General features: G+C 40.9%; 1 protein-coding gene across 4 annotated transcripts in view; it reads left to right on the forward strand.

The window, feature by feature from the left end:
* Positions 1-14,919, forward strand: part of ANAPC10 (anaphase promoting complex subunit 10) — a 157,082-nt gene that overhangs the window by 130,954 nt on the left and 11,209 nt on the right. The window lies entirely within an intron of this gene.

Consider the following 14,919-nt stretch of genomic DNA (forward strand, 5'->3'; position numbering starts at 1 on the left):
TGGCTGGGACCTAGGACAGAAATTTGTGAGGGGTCCCCCAAAGCCAGCTATCAGGCTGTGTCTTCTTTAGCTTCCAGCAGGCTTTCTCTGGCCAGGGAGCAGTTGTCCTAGTTGCACTTCCCTAATACCATCCCTGTCATGTGTGATCTTTATATTTTTTTACAGTATAGAAAGAAATGCATCTATTTCTGTTTCTTTGGTGTTCTACTACATGCTAAGTGTGGCTTCTTGGGATTTGGGGTTAATTTATGTTTATCATTTTTGGTCAGCTATTCTGTATTTGGCATTTGTGTTCTGTGTGTGTGTGATCCAGGTATTCTGTTAGCATGAATTTTCTATGTAGCATTCTGTAGTAATTTGGCTTATTCACTTTTTCCGATAGTGGAGGGGATGTTTGTGAATGGGAAGGGAGGAGGGAGACGGGGTTTTGTTGATCCTTGTTCTGTATTACTGTTTGTGATTTATAAGCCACACTTGTACAGAATATTCTTCCTTTTTATACTTCAATAAGATTTAAGTATAAAATCATAACTGTTCGTGACTTGTGTGGATAGGGTCAGACTGAGTTTGTAGGGACAGGGACAAACTTTGTCCCCATGTCATTCTCTACTTTTTTGCAGTTTTATCTTATTTAAAAGAAAACTTGAAGCCCTTTTGCTGAAGTGCAGTAAGTACTTTGCTTTAATATTTTTTGTTACATTTGTACCCCGCGCTTTCCCACTCATGGCAGGCTCAATGCGGCTTACATGGGGCAATGGGGAGGTTAAGTGACTTGCCCAGAGTCACAAGGAGCTGCCTGTGCCTGAAGTGGGAATTGAACTCAGTTCCTCAGGACCAAAGTCCACCACCCTAACCACTAGGCCACTCCTCCACTGTTGCTACTATTTGAGATTCTACATGGAATGTTGCTATTCCACTAGCAACATTCCATGTAGAAGTCGGCCCTTGCAGATCACCAATGTGGCCGCGCAGGCTTCTGCTTCTGTGAGTCTGACGTCCTGCACATACGTGCAGGACATCAGACTCACAGAAACAGAAGCCTGTGCAGCCTTCTACATGGAATGCTGCTAGTGGAATAGCAACATTCCATGTAGAATCTCCAGTAGTAGCAACAGAATCTCAATAGTAGCAACATTCCATGTAGAATCTCCAATACTAGCAACATTCCATGTAGAATTTCCAATAGTAGCAACATTCCATGTAGAATCTCCAATAGTAGCAACAGAATCTCCAACACTAGCAACATTCCATGTAGAATCTCCAATAGTAGCAACATTCCATGTAGAATCTCCAATAGTATCTATTTTATTTTTGTTACATTTGTACCCTGCGCTTTCCCACTCATGGCAGGCTCAATGCGGCTTACATGGGGCAATGGGGAGGTTAAGTGACTTGCCCAGAGTCACAAGGAGCTGCCTGTGTGTGAAGTGGGAATTGAACTTGGTTCCTCAGGACCAAAGTCCACCACCCTAACCACTAGGCCACTCCTCCACTGTTGCTACTATTTGAGATTCTACATGGAATGTTGCTATTCCACTAGCAACATTCCATGTAGAAGTCGGCCCTTGCAGATCACCAATGTGGCCGCGCAGGCTTCTGCTTCTGTGAGTCTGACGTCCTGCACATACGTGCAGGACATCAGACTCACAGAAACAGAAGCCTGTGCAGCCTTCTACATGGAATGTTGCTAGTGGAATAGCAACATTCCATGTAGAATCTCCAGTAGTAGCAACAGAATCTCAATAGTAGCAACATTCCATGTAGAATCTCCAATACTAGCAACATTCCATGTAGAATTTCCAATAGTAGCAACATTCCATGTAGAATCTCCAATAGTAGCAACAGAATCTCCAACACTAGCAACATTCCATGTAGAATCTCCAATAGTAGCAACATTCCATGTAGAATCTCCGATAGTATCTATTTTATTTTTGTTACATTTGTACCCCGCGCTTTCCCACTCATGGCAGGCTCAATGCGGCTTACATGGGGCAATGGGGAGTTAAGTGACTTGACCAGAGTCACAAGGAGCTGCCTGTGCCTGAAGTGGGAATCGGACTCAGTTCCTCAGTTCCCCAGGACCAAAGTCCACCACCCTAACCACTAGGCCACTCCTAGTGTAAAGGCTGAGTGGTAACTGTCGGGGATGTGCCCAGCATGTCTCTAGTCTCGGCACAGAAAAGTTATTTACTTCATGTTAAGATTACTTGCACTGATGCACTTACCACCCCTCTTAAGGAGATGTACAGTTAATACAGGTGCACTTACCAAGTGACCGTGCACCGTAAGTACTTGCACTAACCGCAATGTGCAGTCTGCACTTATTCTCCACCTACTTCTGCCCTTAACACAACATGCGGTTAATGAGAGCGAATCAGCACACTATGCTTTCAGCGTGGCAAATTGTCAGCGTTGTGCACTACCAGCGAATGCTAATGCGTATGTTAACTACCTCATGCACTTCAGTAAAAAGGCTGCTTAGCCCTTTATTGGATTTTTCTGCAAAATTTAATTCAGCAGAGTTGAGTTTCTTTAATTATATTACTCCCTCAACCAGTCAATGAATAAACATAGTGTTTTTCCCCCATAACAGAGCCGCATTGTACACCATTCCACAGGCTGAACATGGTTTCCAAACAATGTGCCTGGACTTGTTTTCTGTTTCTTTCGTCACTTTCGGTTCGTACCAGATTTCCAGGGACATTGTATTAAACAGCAAGTTAAGCTAACCCTGTCTGTATAAGCATTTGCCACTGATATTCAGACATTTACATCATTTAGGATTTGTGGAAATCTCTGGTCGAAGGTATTCTGTCTGCCCAAGCATTCTCTGTGTGTGTCCTTTCCAACCCACTGCATATTGGAAAGAAATATGCATAAGGGATTGAAAATTTCTGTCCGGGGGGGGGGGGGGGGCAAAATAATTCTTCAAAAATTCCAATGGAATAGGGTGAAATCTATCAGGGGGGAAAGCTGGTGAAAAGACACAGAGTTTAAAAAAAAGGGCCCAGATTGGACTTGAGGGTTCCAGAAAAATAAGCTCCCCAAAAATGGCTCAATGCAGTTTAATGGTAGAAGCAGTTTCAGCTTCTGTATCACACAGTGAAACATGTTACCCCCTCAGCTGGCTCCTTCTTTGTACTCAAAACTTCCCCAACTATCCTCCATTCCCAGAACTACTTCCTACCTGCCCCATCCCCAAAAATGACTACCCCAAAAAGTCCCATTCCTCTGTCTTCTAAGTCAAGACATGGAGGCAACACAGCTACACAGACATGGAGGGACTGAAATGAATTCCATGTGCCATGCTCTACATACTTTCCCCATGTGTTGAAGATTTAACTTTTAAAATTTGAGAAAGTTGCTGATAGCATTATTTCTCTTTCAGGTCATCCCCTAATGTTAATAAAAATAAAGTCCAAAACAGCAGAAAAAAAGCACTAAAAGCATTCAAAATAGGGACACAGATCCTTTTAATCATGTAGCTTGAACACCAATGTTGTGTTAATGACCTGACATGCGCTGTGTTTCGGCACACAGCGCCCTGCATCAGAGGTCTGCATCGACCGTTCACTTGTCTATTAGATTGTAAGCTCTTTGAGCAGGGACTGTCTCTCTTTGTTAAATTGTACAGCGCTGCGTAACCCTAGTAGCGCTCTAGAAATCAGACATATCAGCAAAAAGGAAGAAATAAATGGAACCCTTGAAAAATACACGTAGATAATGTGAACATGTATATTAATTGTATATTTAAGGTGAATATGCATATTGATAGTTTATATAAATTACATTAGAAATGTGCTTCTAAATAATTTTGTGTACGTATCTAAAAGTGTTGTGATGATGCAAAGAGCAACTAATAGTTATGAACCGAGAGAAGATACATATTGCTTCTAGTATTGTTGAGAGAAATGTCCATCAGAAGTTGATTGTGTAAGCAAAAAAAGTGTCATGGTGCTTATCAAAAGTGATTTTTGTGAACAGAAAACTGTCAAGGTGATTGTAGAGCTATCTTGAAGAATAGGGGTTATAAAGAAATAACTGTTGTGATTATTCCAAACTCACCAATAAGTTATTCTTAAACAATTCTGGTTAAAAAAAAGTCTGATGCACAAAACAGAGACACCTCCTTTATGAACAAGTGAAATAGTAAAATATTAAATTAAAATTTCAGTCACGGAAATATAGACTAAATCTACTGACTTCACAAAATATAAATAGTCTTGAGCCATACTAGAAATTTCTTTTAAAAATTGCCCTACAAGTGTGTTACTTCTAAACATGAATGCTTATAACTCAATTGTCACATCCAACTATAATATAGTGAGCTTTGCGATACCATTTCACTCTCATGGGAGCTGCAGTTCATAAAAACTGCCCCCTAGCGCCGCTAGCGATTATTAAAAATGCCAAAATCTCATACTAGCTGACACCACTCACAGGTTCATATATTAAATGAAAGTACCTGCCAAATACTCGGCTCAAAACAATAAATACTTATAACATATTCTACTATAATATGGTGAGCTGTGTATATTCCGTCTCTCTTAGCATTCATTTAAAAAAATGCCAAAATCTTATATTTCCAACATTTGTAAAAAGGCGCCAAAAGCTCATATTTGCCGACACCACTAACGAACTCACATATTATGACACTATACAAATGTACTAAAATGGAACCATGAGTGAAATTAAATAAAAGCTGGCTGTGATTTTGGACTACTTTTAGAATTTGTCAGCTGGGTTTGGCACATTAAGTTTTTTGGGACATTAGCTACAGCTTCACCGGACAAGTGTGTTTGCAACCGATAAGTGGACCATTTTTACTTTATCTAGTTTGGGTGCTGTTTGCTGTTATGGGACTTATTTACTTGATTTATCATTCAATAAGTTGCCAAATTTGAATGTTCTTTGCATTTATACTTGTTAATTGGGGGTTAACAGAACCTTTGGGTTCAATCCTTACAGCGCCAGCTTATTAGAGTTCGGTGGGTTGTCCGCACTCTGTTCATTTGCATATAACACTTAATATGTAGTGATAGTTCCAAAGCCAGTTTTCACTTTTTCACAACATAGATGATAATTACACTGGTGAACTGAGCACATATCATACTCTGAAAAATTTTCAGAATTTATATTGTTGAAGTTTTGTATTTAGTGAATGTTAAGTGGAAATGGTACATAAGCACCGCCACGCTGGGAAAAGACCCAAGGTCCATCAAGCCCAGCACTCCGTCTCCGACAACGGCCAATCCAGGCCACAAGAACCTGCAAAACCCCCAAATGTAATAATGATCAATGGACTTTTCCTTCAGGAATCTATCCAGACCCCCTTTAAACTCAGCAAGGCCAGCTGCTGTCACTACCTTCTCAAGCAATGAGTTCCAGAGTCTAACTACGCGCTGAGTACGTTATGTTTATTAATATTGTGAGTAGACATTAAGAGTAACCTTATTAGTTTAGTCCCATTGTTTTGTATTTCGTGCCCTAATGTTAGCATTAGTATGTGTAACCGGAAAAAAATTGACAGGGGAGAACTTATTGCCTCCTATTTAGGAGGCACTAAGAGCTCCCACATTACGGACGTGCTAACCAGCTAACGTGGTAATTGGAGCACATTTGCTGGATAGTACGTCCATACAATTCTTGGCCCCTGAAAAACCCCCTTCAGAAAATAAATACAAAAAAAATTAAATACCACCGCAAACAAGTTACTTATCACAAAACACTTTAATGTGCTTTGTAGTAAGCGTTTTGATGAGCCCTAGTGCCCTTTGTTTGTTTATTAAAAGAGCTTTATATACTATAATATCTAAACAAAGATCACAGCAGTCTACAATAAATTAAAAACATAAAACACAAAAGACAGGAAGAAACTCTTCCATTTTAAAATAGGAAAGAGGACTTCATTCAATCGTGACTAGACAGGAAGAGAGGAAGATACCATGAATATGTGGCAAACCACACTCCACTTAACAATATGCAGATAGACAGTTTTTCATTACCAGTAGTGTACAATCAGGACCTTCAAAGGATTCAGTGAATCTCCAGGCCTGGCACATCATTTGTTGGCTTTTTTTTTTTCTTCTTTTGTTTCAGGGTTTTTTTTTGTTGTTTTTGTTTTGTTAAGTTTGCAGTTCTATCATTTGTCCTTTCCCCTGCCAGTCCAGCATCTCTCCCTGGAGAACAGAAGAGGTCCCAGGACAGATCCCTGAGGTACACCAACTGATAGTGGGATAGAAGTGGAGGAGGATCCACCAGAGTATACACTAAAAGTACAATGGGAGAGATAAGAAAACCAGGAAAGAACAGAACCCTGAAATCCAAGTGAGGACAACATATCAAGGACTAGGCTGGGATCAACTGTGTCAAAAGCAGCAGATAGATCGAGAAGGATGAGGATAGAATAGAGTCCTTTGGATCTGGCCAGGAACAGGTCATTGGAGACCTTAGCAAGTGCTGTTTCAGTTGAATGAAGAGGGTGAAAGCCAGATTGAAGTGGATCAAGAATAGCTTGAGATGAAAGAAAGTCAAGACAACGGCGGTGAACAGCATGTTCAAGTATCTTGGATAGGAAAGGGAGGAGGGAGATGGGGCAATAGTTGAAAGGACAGGTAGGGTCCATTGAAGGTTGTTTTAAGGAGTGGTGTGACTACGGCATGTTTGAAGGTATCAGGAACAGTCGCAGTGGAAAGTGAAAGGTTGAGGATATGACAAATAAAAGGGATGATGGTAGGAGAGATAGTGCTAAGTAGATGGATGGGAATAGGATCAGAGGAACAGGTAGTTAGTTTTGAAGAGGAAAGAAGATGTGCAGTTTCCTCTTCAGTGATTTCAGAAAAGGAAGAAAAGGAGGCAGGGGTTAGAGGGAAGGAGAGGTGGAGGTGACTTGGTTGAGAATTCAAGTTTAATCTTGTGAACCTTATCATAAAAGTACTCAGCCAGAGTCTGGGGAGAAAATGAAGGGGGAGTTGGAGGTGAAGGCACTTTGAGGAGAGAGTTCAGTGGGGAAAAGATGTCGAGGGTTTGAGCCATGAGAATTTGTCAACTGGATGTAGTAGTCCTGTTTGTCAAGTAAAAGAGCAGACTAGAAGGAGGTCAGCAAGAATTTGAAATGTATGAAGTCAGCATGGTCATGGGATTTCAGCCAAAGGCGTTCGGCAGAGCGGGCACAGGAACGTAGATAGCGGATTCTAAAGGTCAGCCAAGGCTGGAGTTTGGTACTCCTTACAGAACGGGGAATGGGAGGAGTGAGAGTATCCAGAGCAGTTGAGAGAATAGTATTATAGGAAGAGACAGCCTCATTGACAGACTTGGATAACATAATGGTTGAGAAGAGATTTGAAACACTGGAGGACAGAGTATAAGGGTCAATAGCCTGAAGATTCCTAAATGTGTTGGTTGAGATTGGACGGGATTGGGGAGAAGGGTGTTTAAATGTGAAAGTTATCAGATGATGGTCAGAGAGGGGAAGAGCTGAGGCACAGAAACTGGAGAGTGAGCAGTTTGAGAAGAAAATAAGATTAAGACAGTGACCATTCTGGTGAGTGGGGGTAGTGGAGCACAGTTGAAGATAGAAAGAGGATGTTAAAGCAAGAAACTGAGAAGCATAAGAGTCAGAGGGATCATTAGCATGAATGTTAAAATCCCTAAGAATGAGGGAAGGAGCTGAAGATTCAAGAAAGAAGGAAAGCCAGGTGTTAAACTCAGTGAGAAAGGAAGAAAGGAACTTATCAGGGGGGTCGATAAATGACTGCTACTCGGAGAGGCAGAGGAGTGAATAGACGGATGGAGTGGACCGGAGGAAGAAAAGCAGTGAGACTGAGGTGGAAGAAGAGGTTGAAATCTACAGGAGAGTGAAAGTAGTAGTCCGACACCACTTCCACAGCCAACCGGTTGAGGAATATGGGAGAAAAGATAACCTCCATGGCACAGGGCCGCGACTGAAGCAGAATCTTCAGGGCAAAGCCAAGTTTGTTAGGGCAAACAAATGGAGAGTACAAGAGAGAAAGAGGTCGTGGATGCAGGAAAGTTTGTTACAGACTGAGCTGGCATTCCACAGAGCACACGAGAAAGGCAGGGAAGAAGGGGAGGGGAGGAACAGAAATTAGATTGGAGACATCAGGGTATGACCTGCACGAATAGGATGAGAGCTGATGTGGAGGACCAGAATTGGGATTGATGTCCCCAGCAAAGAGCAGGAGAAGGAGCAAGAGAGTATGGAGAAGAGTAGAAGAGGCATGACAACAGCGATGAATGTGAGATGTACTCAGATAGAATGGAGATGGTTGAATGGAAGGAAGGAAATGTTGAAGGTTGAGAGCTGAGAAGAAGGGAGAGGACAAAAGATATGGTGAGATGATGAAAGCAGAGGGTGGGCAATGTGTTCCTGCAGTGTACAGTGGTTTTAGATGGGGAAACAGATTAGGAGGGGGCAGTACCAAGAAGAGAAAGTGTACTGGAGCCATACGTAGTAACTGGGAGAAAATATAAAATGTATAGAGAAAATACTTTTGGCACCTGGAAGCGAAGACCCTGGGAGTCACTCCGGCGAAGGCTGTGAGGATATGCAGAAGGACTGCAAGTCCTCCACAGCACCTGGTGGGAGCACTGGGCACCTTGAGTGAAGGCCCTGAGTGGATCGGAGTAGACCTGGGAGTCACCCCGGAAAAGGCTGTGAGGATATGCATATGAGCTGCAAGTCCTCCACAGGAGGCAGCTGGTGGGAGAGCTGGGTACCTCTCAGCCAAGGAAAGGCTTACCAGGGGTTAGGCCGAAGCCAGCATTCCTCCCCCTGAAGGTCACCTGATCTTAGCCTAAAGGTACCTGGAGCGAGGGCCCTGGGAGGATCGGGATGGACCCAGGAGTCACCCCGGAGAAGGCTGTGAGAATATGCAGAAGGGCTGCAAGTTTCTTAGCTGAAACATTGGTATATTTCACTGTTTCCCAGAAACTGCATTTCTGTCGAGGCTTATCCATATCCTGTGTTCCAAGTTCTGGAACAGCCGATAATGTGTGAGCAATCTCCATGGCTGTGCTTTTGCTCACTGGCAATAGTACATCAGTGATTTGCATTTTTACAATCTCTTGAGTTGCAACTGCAATGATATGTGATACTTCACCATAGGTTGATTTGAATCAGGGATCAAGGAAGCTGCTTAATCTATATAAATTATCAAATAATATATCTTGAAATCTGTGCAATAAACTTTTCTTCAGCTCTTCTTTCAAGCGAGAGATTACTTTCAAGTTAGCTGATTCTGTATCTTCGATATCAATTTACTCTCCTGTCTCTTCTGATTCTTCCCTGTATGTTGTATCGATTGAATTAATAAGGTGTTCAACCAGTGGATGAATGACAGACCCAGTAACATACTGTTCTCCAGATGCACTTGTTGTGGCTTCTTCAAAAGCCTGCAAAACATCAACGAATTTGTGGGCAAGATCATAGTCACATACGGCAGGTGCAGCTTTCTTTGTTCTTTTATTGCTGCTGCTTAAAGCTAAACCAATGGGTTGCTTTAATTCAACTGCACTTCGCAACATAACGCAAGTACTGTTCCAACATGTTTTCACATCACCAATCAGTTTCTTCACTGGCATTCCCAGCATCTCTTGAGCAGTTTTCAAGCTTTCAGTGAGTATAGTACTGTGATGGAAAGCGCTGACGATATCATAGAATTTATTGATGACATCATAGATTGCTTGAGAGACCTTAGCCCATCTTCTATATATAACTGCAGAGTGTGTCCAAAGCAGCAACAGTGAGTGTTACAGATTCCTTTTGAATAAGTTTCCCAACATCTTTTTTCATTGACGCAGCATTATCGGTAACAACTGCAAAAACTTTGCCTTCTAAGTGCCATTTCTTCACTGCGCTGTCCACAGCTTCTGCTATATTGTCACCTGTATGTCTCTCTGGCATGTACTGCATATCCAGCACAACATTCATTGCATGAAAGTCGTCATCTATGCCATGTGACATAATTGTAATATAAGCCGCCATGGTTCTGCTGGTCCAGAGGTCTGTGGTAAGGCTTACATATCTCAGACTTTGAAGCCGACTCAAAATGTAGGTGGACATATCTTCCTATTTAACTTCGATCATTCTATCTAAAGTTTGTCACGAAGGCACAGCATAACATCCATTGAGAGCCAGAGAATAGGCCAAAAAAACCTTCATTTGTAACACTAAACTGTTGCATATCTCTAACAATAAAATACATGAGGGCAGTGTCAATTTGTTTCTTATGTGCTTGTGGCAGTGGCTTGTTGAAAAAGAATGAAATCCGGGCTTTGGAAAAGGCTGCTGATGCTTTAGAGTTGGCTACTGAGGAGTCAGACTTAACGGATTTCTTAGAAGTGTCTTCAGCTTGCAGATCAACAAATTTCACTTTATGATGTCTTTCAACATTCTGCCAAAGAGTACGGGTGCCACTGCTATGTTTAACATTAATTTTGCATAGCGTGCATTTCACAATTTCTCCACTCTTTCCAGTTTTGTCATCCAACTCTTCAAATACAGATCATATAAGTGACCGCTGGCCTACCGAGCATGCTGAGTTTGTTTTCGTCTCTTGCTCTGTCAAATCCAAACTGTGGCAGATGTTTCTTTAGGATAATTTCTGAAAACAAATCAAATATGAGACCACTGTTGTAACTCTAAGTCTGGAGTTAAAAATCCTTCAAACCAGGATTGCCCAAAAAAGGAAATTTCCCAAGTGTCCCTTCCTGGTTTTTAAGAAGTTTACCAGGAAAAAACAGTGGAGAGAAAAAAAAGGAATCCTCTAACAGATGGTGTCCAACAAACTTTTTTATTTCAACAAACTTTAAAATTCAAAAGCAGTAAAGGAGAACCGACACGACTCGTGTTTCGGCCCTACCGGCCTGCATCAGGGGTCTAAAGAGTACAGAAAATGCAAAGTGAAAATCTAAAACATATAAATGAAAATCTAAAACATATTTAAAAACATATATAATATACAAAATACTTTGAAAATATTTTATGCACATAGATAAAATAATATATAAGAAAAGGGGTTCCTACCTAGGAATTAAGTCAAATCCTACATATTCCCAGAAATATCAGATTAAGTCTCATATTAGGCAATATACAGAACCAGGTATAAGATGCAACATTTTTAATAAAATACACATATTTATAAACATTTTAAAACCAAGTAGATGACAAATTTATATTTATATATACACTTATATTTATATACATTTTTATAAATGGCTGTTGTAGACTCAGAGAAAACATCAATTATGTGAAGAATACTGTTTTAGCCTCATGGAAATATCAAATTTTATCTTGGTTTCATTCAATTTCAATTTATGAGAAGTATCCCAATTTTCTGTTAATTCCAGGTAATATCATCATTTCAATTGAGTATCACGTTCAGTTTTAGGAAGTGGAAGGAAAACAGTAATGTCATCAGCATAAACATACGATTAAATATTGTTCTTCTCTAGAACTACCCCTAAAGACTACATCAAAATGTTGAATAGGATGGGAGAGAGAGATATGCCTTGAGGGACACAATGAGCTCCCCCTCTCTGGGCTTAGATAGTTCTCTTTTCATTTTGACTATATAAGATCTTGTCTCTAAAAATAACCCCCAAGCCAACTGAGAACCCTGTCTTGAATTCCAAATTCATGCAGGATATATAGCAATAATTGGGGTTGACCAAGTCAAAGACACTTGTAGTCTTCAATTTTCTTTTCCTCTATTGATCTCTAACATCAGAGGTGTCAAACATGCTCCCTGGGATTCTTTTTTTTAGTAGCCAGCCAAAGTCTGCTATACCTTCCTTCCTAGAATGTCTTGCCTCCCCCTGAGCCTTCTCTCATGAAGCAGGTCTGTCCCAGTCCCAACTGTAGTGGTGGAAACCTTTGATGCAGTGCATGAAAGAGCATGGGTCAGGAAATGAAGTAACATACTCTTATTCACTGTCTTCCATATAACCTTGTAGTGGGCATTAGCACAGTCCCTGGCTCATGCTCCTTCATAGTCTAGTGTTGCTGCGGTCATGACCAGGGTTGGGCTGCTTCATGAGGGATGAAGACCTGCGGGGTGTTCTGATGCTGATCCTGTGCCATTTTAGTAACCTTTCTCTGACACGCCTCCGTTTTTATGTATGTTCTTCCAGTGTTAAATCTCCCAAATTGAGACAAATAGAGAGAGAGAGAGTTCACACATGGGATGGTGTGGTGATAGTGATTAAGGACAGAGAGTTTTTTTGTAAGCTCTGGGGAACAGGGCAGAGAATGGTTTTTCATATGAGTTGGAGACATTGGGAGGGACGATTGTCTACTGCTGGGGAGACTGGTGATTTGGAATAGCGATTTATAAATCCATCAGGCATCCTTAATCAGAGTGACCAAGCAGGTTAAATACTAGTTGGGTGGCAACCCTACTGCCAAGCTTTTAAGAACTATGGATGGGACCAGTGCAGCACTGCTGCAGAGAAGGGTGAACAACCAAGTGTGTTTGATATAAATTGTCCCTGTGGCCAGATACCTTTGACATCCCTGCTTTAAATCATTTTCATAACACGATTATGTTACACATGGGCATGGGCTCTGGCTTTATGGTCTTCTTATGCAAGAGCTGCATAACTTTCAACTAAAATAAGAACCTAACGCCTGAAACTGCCTTGGTTTCTTGGATTTTCCAATCTTGCCTCTCCCACCTCTGCATCTATCTCTTTTTAGCTGTCTCAATTCACATGCAGGAATCTCTAGTCTTGGTTTTCCTAGGTTGAATGCTGTTTTCTTTTGTCTTTGGAATTAATTAGTTAATTAATTTTTAGGTTGTAATATGTTTTTATGGTTTAACTATCTGCCTCAGAAATAAGGGAAGTTGCCTATCTCTCCTTGCACAAATCCCAGAAAACTGATATTACACACTCCCCTTTTCAGTCTGGTGGCAGGGAGCTGCCTCGTGACATCTTTTCTAAAAACAACTGCTCAATCACAGCTGATTTCCAGTGGAATGGTGCTCACAAGGCTAGTAAGGAGTATATTTAACAAGCCTGTGAGCAGGATTCTTGCATTGTTACCTTAGATAAAGTAGAGTTGTTGCTGTGTTAGTCCACTTGAATGTATAGATATAATAAATAGACAATCAAAACAAAAATATAGAATATAAAATAATATATTTTTATTGGAATAACCTAATACATATTTTGGCTAACTTTCAGGAGCTAAAACCACCTACCCCAGCTTGTTCTGCCCTAACCTGATGGGTTTCAGCCCCTGAAGACTAGTCAAAACAAGTGTTGGCTTAGCTTCTCTCTCTCTTTTTTTTTTTTTTTTTATTTTAATTAATCTTTATTTCTCTGCAGTTTTGTTTGGAACCTGTAGTTAGATTGGCTACAGTAATTTATGTTCTAGTGTTTTCTTCAGTTTGTAATTCTACATCTCTTTTACACTGTTCCTTGAACTCTTAATGTAACATTCCCCACCCCTAATGGAAAAATTTATATTAACTCGGTGAATAGAAAGCAAAGAGTTTTGACTCCTTAGGTGGTCATTAAAATGTTTATTTCTTGTTAGTCAGATGAGAGAAACCTGGCACAATCACCTCCATGATGAGGAACTTTTCTTGTTTATTTTGGCACTGACATTTTTCATGAAGCTATTCCTTTGATGGCCCTCCTTTCAATTCATGTGGAGTTTCTCAGATCAGAGATTTATTTTGCGAGTGGAGGTAACTGTTATATTAGTTCTGCTCCTTCGGGATTGGGAGGAGATGGTTCAGTCCTGGACCTGACAGCTTTGAGTGTTGACAGGTACTGCTGGACTTTTTGTAAGTCTCAGCCCAAATAGCTACATTGAGGGGACAGGAAAGTTTAGAAAATCAGATGTGGCCTGACATTTACTGCAAATAACTATCAAAGCAGCTTCCAAGAGGCATGGAAACCCTTCCCATATCCTTTCACCTTCTTTTATAGTGGTATTTAATGTTTGTGAAGCTAATTTTATTTACTGAAATGTTTGTACTAGGGGGTTGGTTGGTATTTGATAGGCAGTTGCATACTGTGTCCCTTGAATCTGAGTAACCCTTCTACAGAAACTTTAATTTGTTCGTATGTTATTTCTGTATTTATGTGGTATACCACCATTATTAGTTTGGGACCTGAACCGGGACTGGAATCTGGGAGTCTGTAATCAGCTTCATAATCTCCCTCTCCACATATTCCACGCTCTCAATAAGCCAGTCCCTGTTCTGATCCAACTGTTTACTAAATGTAAGTCTTTTTAAGGTAAACAAATACAATGTGGCAAAAGACAGATACGAGGCAATAAATGGCAACCACATTATTTACAATGTCTCTGGTACATTATATTCCAACAACTATTCCCAGAAAAAGTCCAGTGGTCCTTCTCATGAGTCCTACTACCATGGGTAGCAGAACAGTGCAGTTAATATTGAAGTCCTCTTACAGGTTTAGATGTTGACTGTGAGACTTGGCGACTGTGGGTCGCTGATGCAGTTCTGTTCAGCCCTGATTCAGCTGGGATGCTGTTGGCTCCTCAGTAACACTGTAGATAATAGATAGTAATATTTCTCTTTCAGCCTAATAGATGTTCCTGGACCACCAGTAGATGGGAATGGTCCAGCTTACCCTGCTGGAAAATACACATGTAATCTGGCCTCTCTTTGCTCCTCAATTTTCTTAGAAGGAATTTTAAAGGTTTCCCCATTTCCTCAAGCATCTAACAAGACAGATGTTTAAGCGGCTTCTGTCACCTGTATACTCCTGGCTCACTCCTTAATTTATTATACCAGCTAGTGTAGCATAGTATGAGGTCTGTCGATTATGGGTCTCTATGGCTAAGGCTTTAGGCTTGAAGGGCTCTCCCGCTGAGTTTATGGTCAGAGGCTGGTGACTGGGGGAGGGAGGGGAAGT

This window comes from Microcaecilia unicolor, chromosome 2 (genome assembly GCF_901765095.1).
Source record: "Microcaecilia unicolor chromosome 2, aMicUni1.1, whole genome shotgun sequence".
Classification (NCBI taxonomy): Eukaryota; Metazoa; Chordata; class Amphibia; order Gymnophiona; family Siphonopidae; genus Microcaecilia; species Microcaecilia unicolor.